Source organism: Vulpes vulpes, chromosome 2 (genome assembly GCF_048418805.1).
Source record: "Vulpes vulpes isolate BD-2025 chromosome 2, VulVul3, whole genome shotgun sequence".
Taxonomy (NCBI): domain Eukaryota; kingdom Metazoa; phylum Chordata; class Mammalia; order Carnivora; family Canidae; genus Vulpes; species Vulpes vulpes.
This window is the reverse complement of record NC_132781.1, coordinates 70,145,889-70,161,707: the sequence shown is the minus strand read 5'-3', so window position 1 is coordinate 70,161,707 and position 15,819 is coordinate 70,145,889.

Below are 15,819 nucleotides of genomic sequence, written 5' to 3'. Positions count from 1 at the left end.
CCATAAGCACAGATGATGATTGCAACTAGTGTCTGAGGTGTGCACTGTGAGATGCACTTGTAGAACTGATCTTTGAACATGTGGAACCTGATGCTATCTCTGGACAAATGGTATCAGAATTGAGTTGAATTGTAGAACTCCTAATTGGGGTTTAAGCATTGTTTGTTGGTGTGGAGGACCCCCCCACACACACACACACACTCCACATTGAATTGGGTTCAGAAACAAATTAATATCTATAATCACAACTTCTGTGATTTTTTAGGGAGTGTTAGAAAAATTAATGAGGAAGAACAGAATATTCATTGCAAATTCCAAATAACTGAATCTTGAGTCTTTCCCCCATCAAATAACTATGTTGAAAAGAATAATTTGTTTTTTACCAGCATAAAACTAAGGTTAACTAGAACAGTATTATTAGTAATAAAGCAAAAAGTCAAACAGTGCTTTAAGAAGCATAAATACAAGCTATGACAAATTGTACTTGTTTGATTTTCCTTTTTTTTTTATAATTTTTTTTTTATTTATTTATGATAGTCACAGAGAGAGAGAGAGAGAGAGAGAGAGAGGCAGAGACACAGGCAGAGGAGAAGCAGGTTCCATGCACCGGGAGCCTGACGTGGGATTCGATCCCGGGTCTCCAGGATCGCGCCCTGGGCCAAAGGCAGGCGCCAAACCGCTGCACCACCCAGGGATCCCTTGTTTGATTTTCCTAAAGAACAATCATCATGTTATTTTCTTTAAAATTCTCTTCAGGTATTCAAATAGCAAATAAAAAAATTAAGAATTTTACTTTGTATTCATCCTCTGACATCTTGTAAAATGAATTTTGAAAAGTTCTTTCATGAATTTGAATCATTCTCACTGTGACTTTTTATAATTGCAAGTAATTCAAATATATTGAAGTTACTTTACTTTTGATCATATATATGTGTATATATATGATTTACAATGCAAATATAAGAAACTAAATAATGAAAATACTGGAAATCTTAAATCATTAGAAGTTTAGTAAATCACAGGGATTGGAAGCTCAAGCAAATACAATTTAGGTTTTCTGGTAGAGAATTATCTTCTGGTTAGGTGGAACATTTTATTTTTTATTTATTTTATTATTTTATTATTAAGATTTGATTTATTTAGTTGAGAGAGAGAGAGAGAGAGACAGAGAGAGAAGGAGCAGGGGGGAAGGGTTGAGGGAGAGGGAAAAGGAGCCTCCCCGCTGAGCAGGGAGCCCTATGACTACATGGGGCTCTATCCCAGGACCCTGGGATCATGACCTGAGCTGAAGGCACATGCTTAACTGACTGAATCACCTAGGTGCCCCCAAAAGGAAACATTTTAGAAATGTTCAAAACCTGTTAGAGAAACACCTGTTATCTGGTAGTTACCTGGGAAATAACCTTAGTTTTACAGAACACAGATGAGAAAGTTGCAGACACCCATAAAAGCCTATCCTTACTCTAGTTGCAGTCATATATCCCATTTATTTATCCCTCACCTGCCCCAAAACATGGCAAATTGGAAGCAACAAATTAAAAATGCTCAAAGGCACATTATATCCATAAAAATGGTTTCTGAAAGGAAGGAAAGAGATAGAAATGAGATAAAGCTGATCCCTGAACTCGGCAAACAGACTAATGTGAGGGAATAAATCATAGGGGAAAAAAGAGGTTCTAGAATAGAAATTCTTCCAGAGTTTGCTCTTAACCCTCAAGAATTTGGAACACTGTAAGGATGAAAACTAAAGGCAGTATGTCAATCTGACTGTAGTACTAGATATAATAATTTTGCATGACATATGAAGAATTTAAAATTATCTGTGTGCAATCCTTTTTTATTCAAATATTTAAACATTTTCTTAGTTGTATGTATATCATTCAGATACTTCCCCCCTTTTTGTCCTTCTTCTTCTTTATCTCATTGCAATATGTTTGGAATAAGACCTTCTGGGATTGCTCATTTGAGATCTATTTCCCATGACATGAAAGCCAATATTAGTGGGTTTGTTGAGTAAGGATAGGAAGCTTTGTACCAGAGAGGGAAAAGTCATCTAGCTTATCCTCTATAAGCACTCTCAACAAGAGGCTACGGGCTCTACCTCAAGCTTTTGTCTTCATTTTCTTTTTCTTGCTTATGGATTGCATGCACATGGACCCTTCTGCAGCCCTGCAGACATTTGTCCTCCCTCTCCTCCATGACTGAACCTGCTCACTAGGGCTATCTACGGATTTTCTCAATCCCATAATCTTAAATATGACAGATTTGATTCTCACTGTTTTCAATGACATATTTCCTCATTTCTTAGAGACAGTGACAAACGCCATGTAGGAGAGTGGGTAGTATTCCACCACTGTCGCCATTGAACATTTCTCTCTCTCTCTGGCTAAAATAATACAGTCTTAGGTTAAAGCTCAGGACAATAACTGATGTTTATAATCTGAGCTATTTAGAAAACTTTTTTTTAAGATTTTATTTATTTATTTATTCATGATAGTCATAGAGAGAGAGAGAGAGAGAGAGAGAGAGAGAGAGAGGCAGAGACACAGGCAGAGGGAGAAGCAGGCTCCATGCAGGGAGCCCGATGTGGGATTCGATCCCAGGTCTCCAGGATCGGTCCTGGGCCAAAGGCAGGAGCTAAACCGCTGAGCCACCCAGGGATCCCTAGAAAACTTTTTGTTGTTGTTGTTCATATGATCAGGATGTAAAATATATTGTTATTAAGAATAGTTAATATTGGGGCACCTGAGTGGCTCAGTCTGTTAAACATCTGCCTTTGGCTCAGGTCGTGATTCCAGGGTCCTGGGACTGAGCCCCTCATTGGGATCCCTTCTCAGTGGGAGCCTTCTCTTCCCTCTGCTGCTGCCTGCTTCTCCCTCTGTTCTCTCTGTCAAATAAATAAAATCTTAAAAAAAAGAATAGTTAACACTAGTACAGTGGTTAAGCACTATGAAGTCAGAGGGCTTGGACTAGAATTCTCTCTCTGCCTTTTATTAGCTGAATTACTGTGGTCAAGTAGTTTAACATCAGTGTACTTTGGTTTCTTTACCTGTAAAATGAACATAATTAGAGTATGGACCTCCCAGACTTATGCTGAGGATAAAGTTGATAACACTAGTAAAACACTTAGAGGGATATTTTTTTTCTGGGGTATTGTGTTATGCCAGTGTTTGCCGTACTATATAACCTGTTCAACTGAACTTTTCTGAAATAGTCAATTATTTTCTCAGACTTATCAAATGTTTTCAGACTTATAAAACCTACTGATTTGCATCATTTATGTATCCACCTCTGCTAATAATAAGTTCACCTTTCCACAGTAGCCTAAAGTGATAATAATTTGAGAAAGGAAAAGTTGAGCCCTCCCTTTTTGCTATATTAATGAGGTCTGATGGAAGATCTGTTAACTTTTGAGTAGTTTATTTAAAAAGTCCATGAAGGTGAGCATAATGTTAAACAAAACCAAACAAAAGGCTATTTGATCTTCTGTTTGCCAGATACTGTGCTAAATGCTTTGCAAATATATAATCATTACAACAAATTTATAGTTATTAAGATGAATGAATGAGGCAAAAATAACTCAGCTAATGTCTCAAACTCAATCAATTATACCACCCCAAGTTCAGTAAGTGGAAGGAATTGGGATTTGAACTCAGGCAGCTAGATTCAAGAACCCATCCTTCAGAGGATCTGGTGACTTCGCATTTGTGAGAAGAAATGTTGCCTAATTGTGGAGACGGAAAATATGGTAGAGAAGTCAGAGGTACCAAAACAGAAAGATCATGTGTGTTTTCCCAGACATATAATTGCTATAACTAAATGTTTAAAAGATTGAACTTGGTAAGATTTTTTGTTTGGTTTCTGATCCTGCCACTTATCATCTTGAGACTTTTTAATTTAATTTAATTTTATTTATTTTATTTTATTATTTTAAAGATTTTATTTATTTATTCACGAGAGACAAAGAGAGAGAGAGAGAGGCTGAGACACAGGGAGAGGGAGAAACAGGCTCCATACAGGGAGCCCGACGTGGGACTCGATCCTGGGTCTCCAGGATCACACCCTGGGCTGAAGGCGGTGCTAAATTGCTGAGCCACTGGGGCTGCCCATCATCTTGAGACTTTAACTATATGACTTAACATCTCAAAATTTCAGTTTTATTTCCTGTAAAATATGAAATATAATTTTTCTATCAAGAGGCTATTTTACAGGATAAATGACATAAAACACAAAAGTCCAGTGTGGTATATATTATACAAAAAAAGACTTCAATGATTATTATAATTTTTACTGCCATTGCTATTTTCATAGCAATTATTATTTTAATTCAGTTAAAAGAGCGTGTGTAAATGTGGAAAATGTGTTAGATGCAATGGGAGAAGAAGAAAAGTGAAATAAAAGATCTCTTCAAAGGTTCCAGATACTTGTTCACAGATAATAAATATATCACATACATGTTTGTATAATGTGTATTAAATATAGAGCATCTTTATCATGTTAGTATGAAAATCAAAGTTATTCTGGAAACATGAGTACAAATAATAATTTTTGTTTGTATGTTGAATTTTATCTTAAAATGTATTCATTTCTTCAGGTTGAAAGCATATTCCCAGTAAGCATAGATTTCTAGATTAGTCTATATGGACTTTGAGAGCATTTAATTTTTTTTCCTTTCTGGCATCTATAATTACTTTTGAGAAATCTATCAAGAGTCATATTTAAGCCATTTAAAGGTAATACATTTTTATTTTCTCTCAATGTTTTTCTTTATATTTGATTTTTACTAGATTTTTTTTTACCACACACTTGAAAGTGATTATTTTCTATTTCATATTTTTATATTTCATAGATTTTTCTGAATCAGTGCTTTTTCTTTCTTTGAAAAATCTGTAGGCATTATCTCGTAAAGTATATTATGCCTTCATTTTCTCTTCTGACTTTCATAGATTCCATACTTTAATTACAGATCCATAAGGCTTTTAAATTATATTTATTTTTTGTCCATTTACAGTTCTCTATGTGCTTCAACCTAGATATTTTCTATTGACCTATGTTTTTAGTTTACTAATCCTCTCTTCTGTCATTTCCAATTAGCTATTACATTATTTTTTTACTTTTTATTTTAGAATTCAAGTTAATGTATTTTTAAGTATAGATTTCCATTGGATTATTCTTTATAAGTTCTATTCTCAGAAAACAATTCATTTTAGCATCAGTCATAGGCTAAACAATGATTCTCCAAAGAAGTCCATGCCCTAATTCCAGAATTTGTGAATATATCATTTTACATGGTAAAGGAACCTTGTAGATGTGATTAAAATTCTTGAGAAAGTTAGATTATTCTCTGTTATTTGAATGGGCACAAAGAAATCACAAGGGTATGAGAGAGAAGCAAGGAGGTCAGGGAAGAGAAGCCAATGAGAGGACAGCAAACAAAACAAAACAAAACAAAACTGGAGTTATGTGGCCATAAATGAAGGAAATGCCAGCAATCTTTAGAGACTGAAGGAGGCAAGAGAATGATTCTCTCCTAAAGCCTCTAAGAAAGTGACTGACATGTTGATTTTAACCCCATAAAACTGATTCCAGACTTCTGATCTCTAGAACTGTAAGATAGTGAACTTGTTTTAAGCCCCTGAGTCTTTGGTGATTTGTCATAGCACCAAACAGGAAGCTAAATGTATGAATTTTCATAAATATATTTCTTTATAAGGAAGTTCTTTTTAAAGTTTGTGTTTGATAACCACCATTGTTGGATCCTCAGTGAGTCAATTTATATTATCTATATTCCCTGGGCTTTGCTTAATGGTTTGTCTGGTAGTTTGGTTTTGAATGCTTAACATTATAATGAAGGATGCCTGGGCGACTCAGTGGTTGAGCATCTGCCTTTGGCTCAGGGTGTGATCCTGGGTCTGGAGATGAAGTTCCGCATCTGGCTCCCTGCAAAGAGCCTGCTTCTCCCTCTGCCTGTGTCTGCCTCTCTGTGTGTGTCTCTCATGAATAAATAAATAAAATGAAAAAACAATCATTGTAAATGAAAATTTATGCAGGTTATGGATAAATTTTATTTTCCTCCAGAGAACTTCACCTTGTACACTACTAGGCAGCCATATGGATTAATCTACCTTAATCTGATCAATTCTCTAGCTGGCCTGTTCCTTTGTTTCAGTTTTTGTTAAATTTTAATCTACATGTGGTCTTCCCAGGGTGGAATGCAATTCTCCAATTGAGAGGCTGAGGATGTTTACTAATGCTTCTCCTCCTTAGGCAGCCTGAAACCTCTCAGGACCATGATTCTACTAAACACATCATTCTAATTTTCATTCACTTTCTAATCATTTCTTTGCATTTTTACCTGCACAATTCAAGGATTCAGCAGTGCATTAGACTCACTTCTTGTATCTCCCTCCTCCCTGAGATTTTGACCAGGCAAGTTCTGGCTACCTTGGTAGTCTCAAATTCGAATTTTCCTTTCTTTTTTGTTAAGCTGCATGAGATTTCCAAATGTTTTACTGGCTTCTCTGACCATTGGATGAAACCCCCTGCCTGTTTTTTTTTTCACTGTATGCCAAGATTCATTAAACATTTTGAGAGGCCAGTTTTATATGAAGAATCTGGTTTAAGCTTTCTAAGTATAGCAAAGTTAGAACTATTACTTTCATTTTAAGATGTAAACCTTGAGCCTCAGACAGGTCACATTAGTTTGCTCAAAATGGCACATGTAGAATTGGAGGCAGATATTTCTTTAATCTCTATACTCATTCACTACACAGAAATGCTTCCCAATGTAATCTAAAATAAATGGCAAAAAAATTGTCGATAGAAATGTAAATAGGAGCTAAGTTTATGAAGGTACTAATGAAGTTGCACCTTTCCAACATTAAATATGTTTTATCCTCTAACTCAAAGAAGTAGGAGATGAGATGTTTTTGAATTTTAAACACTTACTCTATTTTTAAAGTTATGGATATAAGACTAGCGATAAACAATTTTGGCAAGAAGACTTTTTAGTATAGATAACCTAAGTAGAAATTAATAGAATACCACAGTTAGAAGGGAACACAACCTAACCTACAGCTCCCATGGAAATTTTTGTAACAGTGCCCAACATAATTGATGATCATTGCAATTTTGTACCATTTCTTGACATTCCACTGGGGGACAAATTTATTTTTCCCATGCAGAGAAGTAAAAAAAAAAAAATATGTATCCTTTATTTCTATTGGTTGTTTTTCTGGGAATAAAAAATAGATTTGGACAGAAAAACATATTCAGAAGGTACATACACATGTGAGGGATATAAAAGCAAGCAAAGTATATTAAAAGTTTAAGAAGCTCCAGAATAATAGGGTGGTAATTTTAACCAGAATAAACAACAAAGAATCAGTGGGGGAGGCAATAATACTATCCTGTCATAGTTAAGATTGTAATGCAATGAGCAAACCAATAGTTCTGTGCTGGAATTTCAAAGAAAACTAAACAATAAAGGAGATCTTTGTGAAGTAGAGTACAAGAGCAGTTGGCTGTTAAGTATTGTATTAATATATTTTCCGACTCCTTTTATAAAATATATTAAAATGCTAATAAGAATACTAATATGAATGCATTAAATAATTACAATAGCTCCAGTAACATATCAAATATTGGCATTTTTAGACAAAACAATAGTGTTAGCTTGGTTTTTGAAGGATTTGAAGATAGGAATTTAAGTTTGATAAAGTTTTGTATAACCAATACTTATTATAAACCAATGTTTTTTCCCCTATGTTCCTTTATGTTTGTGAAACAAAAACAAAACAAAACACACACAAAAAGCAAAACAAATAACCAAACAAAATAAAAATTCTGGTACTTGAAAGCCACTGAATGATTTAAAATCTTCATCTTGCTTGACTTCTTGTTATTTGGCATGGCTAGTAACTCTTCTCAAAAATCTCTTTTTTAGCCTTTTGAGCACCACTTATTCCTAGTCTTTCTCCCACATCTTAGAGTCTTTATTCTATTTGATTCTTCTTTTCCACCTTTACTCTTTCTACTCAGTCTTTAAATTTCTGTACTCCTTAGAATTCTCTAGATCCTTTCCACTCATCTAATAATGTCTTTCTGGTAAGTATGATTTACTTTCAAATGTTTAAGTATTTGTTTTATGTGCCATAATTCTCATATTCTCATATAATGATTTAGAGAGCCAGGGTTTGAAATTAGCTAGATTTGAGTACGATTACTGAATTGCTAAGTATGTGAGTTGAGTGACTTAATTTCTTGGTAAAAAAAAAAAAAAAAGGAAGACCTCTTTCTCTTCTCAGAGGAAAAACTAGCAAGGCGCATTTGACCAGATTTTAAGACAATAACTGAACCATGACTATGTTTGAATTTGATCACTAAGCACATAGATGAGAGATGTCCCTTTCCACACACTTATGACCAAGGGAAGGTAAAGACCAGCTTGTTCTCTTGTTCACCCCATTTTTATAAATGGACAATAGTAGGAATGATGCTACCTCATATGTCTTTGGCTTCCACTTGATTCAACAGTCATGTTATAACCTGTGAGAAAGTCCTTATGTTAGCTTAATTCTGCACCTCCAGTATAATGCTGGTTGTTAATAAAGTAGTATCTCTTTTAATATCTGCATTGCCTAGGTGTATATATAGATATATACACATATATATATCTCAGAGAATGTAAAAAAAATGGGCAGAATGGGGCTATGGAAAAATTTCAGCATTCGGATGTGTCTAAACCAAGTACAAAATTATTTCTTCACAATGTGAAAATCAGTTATTTTTCCCCTTGTACTTAGGTGAGTCTGGGAAGGAGTAGGTAGTTATCAAGAAAAAAAGAAAATCAGGGACCCCTGGGTGGCTCAGCAGTTAAGCACCTGCCTTTGGCTCAGGGTGTGATCCTGGAGTTCTGGATAGAGTCCCACATCAGGCTCCCTGCGTGGAGCCTGCTTCTGCCTCTGCCTGTGTCTCTGCCTCTCTCTCTCTCTCTCCCTCTCTCTCTCTCTCTCACTCTCTGTGTCTTTCATGAATAACTAAAAAAAAATCTTTAAGAAAAAAAAGAAAACAAATCAGGGGATGAAATTAATACTTTTGTATTGCTTTCAGAAACATTATGAATGAAACAGTATTCAAATATGGTTGACCTCAGAGTAAATTCTTCATCAAATCCAAGATAATGTGTGCTTGTGAATTCACAGTTTCTCAAAAACCACAGGAAGAAAATGCTTCGATTATATAGGGAGATTAAGATAAGTATTTAAATACATAGACACCATATGCTGAACGTATCAATAATGTCCTCCAGTGTTAGCACTTTATAATTTACCTCTTGTATTTCAAAACATAATACTGAATTTGCATTATGGTCCTCAATTTGTGCATAATCAAAATGACTCCTTAACAAACATAACTAATAATTACTAAGTGAAAATATTTGTTCCTGAATCTGATTTCAAAGCTTATGATTATAATATAGAAATCAAATTTTTCCCTCAAGACAAATTTCCTGGAGTATAGATTCTTGATACTGCAATGCAATTTGAGGTAGTTTTTATTTTGTTTTAATCAAGAAACTGGTATGGTTCTTTCTCTGGGTGGAATCCACCAGGCTTATTTCTCATAATTGTTGCAAAGGAGGTAATTTTTTTTTCTGTAAATAGGATAAGAATTACAGAGTTATCATAATGCTTTGTCAAAGGGACAAATACGACTGGTACTTGTAGAGAGGGGATTCCTGTTGGAAGGATGGTGAATTCTCTCTGTGGTGACAAACGACTCCTTTCTCAACAGCGAGGGTCTGCATATTCACCCCAATTTCCAAAAGGTCTCCAGGCAAACTATGCAAATATGTGACTCCCCTGATTGGCCTCATTCATGTTTATTTTTTAAGTAGGTAGAAACATAAAACAGAGTTCTTCTTTTGGGATAAAAGCTACACTGAGTCCAACTCTTCCCTGGCTCATGAGGGCTTTCTATGGGAGCCTCACTCAACAGCACACCTCATCTAATCTCAGCACTGCTATTATGTAAAAGTACTCCATGCCTATACTTAATATTGAGGTGGTGTTTGCATGTTCTATATTAAATACGGACATTAGAGATCCAAGGTTACTGTGATGCTACGCCTTGTTTACATGTTTTGCCTTATTTACATAATTTTCTACTTCCAATGCATTGAAATGAGCATACAATTTACACACAAAGTCCCAGAAGTGCTTTGTTCCTGCTTTGGCTAAATATGAGGAACACACTTATTTCCTAATTATCCATGGGATAGAGATAAGCACTTTTCAGACTGTACAACCGTGATGTCAAGTCATCATTATTTCTTAATGCTGCTGCGAATCCTGTATGAAGATGCATTCATAGATTTTCATTCATTTCCTAGAATAGAGCTTGAAATGGTAAAATTTGAAGTTTTAGGGTAATATTGTTTAGATTAGACTTTTTGAAGGACTGAGGAAAAAATGGTTGTAAGTTGCTAAGCATACAAATCCCAAATTATTTATGTACCTAAATGTTTATTTTAAAATATCTTGGCTAAGATATATACAGAAAGCTATAAGTGCTATTCACATTACACTCTGGTGTATAAAATGAATATAGTTCCTCCGTACCTATAGGTTTGCTAATCTTCTCATGATCTAGTACCTGGCTATTTAGAAGGTGGAAACAATAAATACACCTTCAAACTTTGCAACATGCAGGATCTTAGTACCTCTTAATTTAAATTGTTTCTTTTTGATGGATTCATCTTTTTCAGGTAAAACTCTGTCACTTAAACCTAATCATTTTTCTTCTCCATAATGATGTTTTTGCGTGTTTGTTTTAATGGAGAAGCCAGGCATCTGACAATGGAGGGAGACAAGGACCATGAATCCCTGTGGTATCCTCCCAACTGCTGAGTCTTTGTTAGAAGACGTCTAATAGGATTACCTTTTCAGATTGGAAATCTCTGAATTATCACTTGTCTTGTCTTTTGGGTTGTTATATTAACCCTCTTTGTTGGAATCTCTGGCCTTGATGATTGTCTGCCTCTTGAATTCCCTACATGTGACATATTTATTGTGCATTGTGACTTAAGGCTTTTACTGGATCCTGACTGATAGCAAATCATTATAACTTCACCAACGCTTCAGTGACTTCTGATTCTCATTCTTGTTTCATCCATCCAGTCCTTTGTCAAGTCAAGCTCACTTCCTCATCTTGTCTATGCATCCATCTTCCTCTACCATTGGCGGCACAGTTGTCACTGCCTCAGGCTAGTTGTTTCCCTGCTTGATCTCTAGAAAGCTGGCATATCCACAAGGTACTTGCAAGGAGCTATGCACCTACAGCTCCCTCTCTCCATTCCAATATTCTTTACCTTCTTGAATATCTTTTTGGAATCTCACGTGAGAAAGCTAGGACAGACTAATCTGATCTCTGTCCCCAGCACTGCTCTCTTCTCATAATACATTCTGGTCAGAAAGAGGAGGTTTTCTGTGTCCTTCTCTTGTATCATATCCCGTAATTTCTCTAAATATACTATATTTTCCATCCAATTTTGTGCCACCAGAGCAGATGGAATTCACTGTAATGATGAAAAACACCTAATTTTGAGCCAATTTGCCTAGGTTTGAATTCTAACTCCATTAATTATTAGATATATGACCTGGGTCCAAGTCACTTAACTGTGCTTCACTTTTCTTGTCTATAAAATATGGATGATCATAGTACCTACATCTTAGGGATATGACAAGATAAAATGACATAATATAAATAAATGTATTAGAATGACACCTTGCACATACGTACTAAATATATGTCAGCATTTATTTTCAGTGTAAGTTACATAAATTTGTATTAAAAGAGCATTTATATCTTTGTCTCTCCTTTAAAGGGCTCCTCAGTGCATTTGGCTTCCTCTTCTATTTCCAATCTAACTGGAAGTTCAACCCTTGGACACCCCAAACACATCCAAATATATTATTAAAACTTTTTCTTTTTTTCTTTTCTTTTTTTTTTTAAAGTTAGGAGTCTTTCATGTTTTGTCTCCCTTTCTGAAAACTTTTTCAAATCTAGGAAAACTGTTAGGTATATCTTGCTTAATTGTACATTTTTAAACTTAACAGAAAGGATTTGTTAGTCCCTAACCCCAAAGGTAGGGACTTGTTTGTATGTTTGTTTTTTTACTAAAAAAATCATAATTTAGACTCTGGTGTTAGGTTTTAGTTTTTTAAAAAGATTTTATTTATTTATTCATGACAGGCACACAGAGAGAGAGGCAGAGACGCAGGCAGAGGGAGAAGCAGGCTCCATGCAGGGAGCCTGGCGTGGGACTCAATCCCGGGTCTCCAGGATCATACCCCAGGCTGAGGGTGGTGCCAAACCCATGGGTCATCCGGGCTGCCCAGGTTTTATATTTAACAAAGAAACTGTTGCCAAGGAGACCTTGTGTCTCAGATTACCAGTCCATTTTTACTCTGATTTTCCAGAACTTTGACCTTAAATACCACCATAGAAATTTCTTTCTTTCAACTTTTCTCTTCTCTCTTCTTTCTTCTCCTCCTTCTTCCCCTTTCCTCTCTTCCTTTCTCATCTTTCTGATTATGTATCAAATCTTTCAAGATCTTTCTCTAAGACAATGTTATCTTTACCATATGCCAGGCCCATATTTTAGCTTGAGTTACCGTAACTAGGGATTCCTTTTTTTGAAAAGTGGTTTAGTCTCTAAAAATGCAGGTTTCAGAGGTGACCTAAACAAAATTCCATGTTTCCCTTTTCTTTCCTTACCATCTGTCTTGTGTCTTTCTCTTAATTTTTAATTTTCCCTAAGGATTGGATTCCTAGCCTCATGATGACTTGGATCTCAGTAGTCTATAACTTTGTAATTCGACTACAGTTCACATAAATGATGCCTAGTGATTTTGAAAAAAAAAATGTGGACTACGGTGTAAATTCTGAGAATGTATTTCACCTTTGGTCAGTTCCACTTAGGTAGTCAAAGTGGAATCACACTTTCTATCTTTGCTGCCCCACTGGTTATCAAAAACAGTTTTTTTGCTTATTCTTTAAGTGTACTGGGAATTTTAAAATGCCATATCACCACATTTGCCTAATTAAATGTCGGCAAATATTTAAAAATGAGCTATCTCAAAGCCATCTGCTGTGTAATTGTTTTTTAAATATACATATTTAACATAAATTTAAATACCAAACTTGCTAATTTTTTGTATAATACATTTTTTTTCCTTTTTTTCTTCTTTGCTAACTCCTGTCCATTTATCTAACCAATATTCCACCAAATAACTCATATAAACTAGTAAGGAGCATCCATAAATATATTTTAACTATATAGACAATACATAGAATTTTTAACTACCTATGTCTTTTATTTTTATTTATTTTTTTTTTTTAATTTTTATTTATTTATGATAGTCACAGAGAGATAGAGAGAGAGGCAGAGACACAGGCAGAGGGAGAAGCAGGCTCCATGCACCGGGAGCCCGACGTGGGATTCGATCCCGGGTCTCCAGGATCGCGCCCTGGGCCAAAGGCAGGCGCCAAACCGCTGCGCCACCCAGGGATCCCCCCTATGTCTTTTAAGTGGAATCATTTTCACAATCTTTTTTGTTAGTCTCATTGTATAATATTTTGTGAAAATACTTCCAAGTCTACTGGTCTATGTGGAATTAATTATTTTTAATGACTGAGTAATACTTCACAATGAAGATATATCACAATTTACTCAGTTAAACTTCATATAGTAGTCACTTCATTTCCACTTTTTCCATCCACTAAAAATGCTTACAATTAGACTTTTCATACATATGTCACTATACAATGATGTTTTATTTCTTTTTAAAATTTATTTATTTATTCATGCTAGACAGAGAGAGAGAGAGAGAGAGAGAGAAAGAGGCAGAGACACAGGAGGAGGGAGAGGCAGGCTCCACGCCAGGAGCCAACCTGGGACTCGATCTCAGGACTCCAGGATCGTGCCCCGGGCCAAAGGCAGGCACTAAACTGCTGAGCCACACAGGGATCCCCTGCTGTTTTATTTCTATGGAGTAGATATCCTGGTATAGGATGTATCTTTGACAGAGAAATTATTTTAATTTAAAATTTATTTTTCTTAATTTTAATAATTAAATTTTATTTTGTGCTATCTTTTTGCTTGTCTTAAAAACAATTCACATTTTTATAAGCAACATGAGTCATTTTCTATGAATTTCCAAAAACAGTAATGCTTATTTTTTTTTAATTTGACACATGTAAAATGTAACAATTTGATAGATGTAAAATATTTTTAGAAAGATGATAATGAGTCAAAATTTATTATCTTTCTTTCCATTTCTCTGAATACTACTGTTTAATGATTTGGATTTTTTTTTTCGGTGAATTTCCTCTGAGTATCAATTGATGATTCTGTTCTGTTACATATGTCTTTCTCTTTTCAATGTATAAGAATACATCACTTATTATCCACATTACAGATAGGTTTTCCATTGTCATACATTTGTAATAGGTATTTGTGTAGACTAGTATTACTATCTCTCTCTCTCTTTTTTTTTTTTTTTTTGTTCGGTCTCCTTTTCAATTTCTGTTACTCTCCTTTGCCTATGTGTTGAGCTTTAACTTTAATTAAAGTTGTGATGCTCTTGCAGTGATAGAAATCCAATGACCAGAAGGATAAGGTAGACTGTATTTTCCCGATGTATGTACATAAAGGAATATTCCCATCTCTCTCTGTTCCATGTATTTTCCAAGAGAGAAGATTCGGCTACATTCTCAACTCATTTTTGTAGCTTAGTGAAGCTCCTTACTATTACTGTTAAATATTGTTAAATTTTCAATTGGGCCTAGACAAGAGGCAAACCTCTCTAAACTGTTTTCCAGGCAACTGCTCAAAAAAAACTGATGGAGGGAGAATACAAATTAATAGCTCCTTTTTACCTAGAACTCAAGACTTCATATGCCTGTGACTCAAATTGTTTGACTCAGAAGAGTGTGTTTTACTGTAGAGAGAAAAAGACAATTTCATGTGAGAGACTTTCAGAATCCCCTTTTCACTGTGTTTTAAGCTATTTTGTTGTTTAGGAGAAACACTGCTTTAGCATTGACTGTGGTAAATTAGCATTCTCATGTGATAGCTCTAATCTATTAATCTACTGCTGTTATTACATGACATAAGTACATTTATGGAACATTGCCTAAAACTTTATCAATTTTTGTATAACTTTATATATTTTCCTCAAATTTGGAAACTATAAAATATTTTACAGAGGGAAGAATGCTTTACCCAAGGTCACAAAATGAGTTAATTTTTCTTTGTCAGTTGGTCATATGCAGTAGCTATGATGAACAAAAATTTAGGTTGTCACTGTTTCTTTTAGTGATGGCAATACCATTTGCAAATAAAATACAATTCTGTGAGTCATTAGTGCCTCCAAAACTGAATAACTCAGTTACATTGCATACATTTTGTGAAGAAAAATGAGTGACACCACCCAAAACCTCTGAATTTGTATGCATTGAAATTACCGTTCTAGATATGGTAGAGAAGGGATGAGAGGAATTAATCATTTTTATTAATATGATATTCAAAAAAGTGCCCTTTTTCCTCATTTTCAGGACTAACATATCATATCTGACACCTTTATTTTTGTCCTTCACAGTGAGTTACATTTCATCTTTTGGGTTATCAGCACAAGAAAAAAGAGATAGTCTTGCTGAGGGCCATTAAGAGTTTCATATATCACTTTTTAGCTGTGACTCAGCATCTCCACTGCATAAGTTCGATTTCTGACTGTTCACTATTATGCATACATC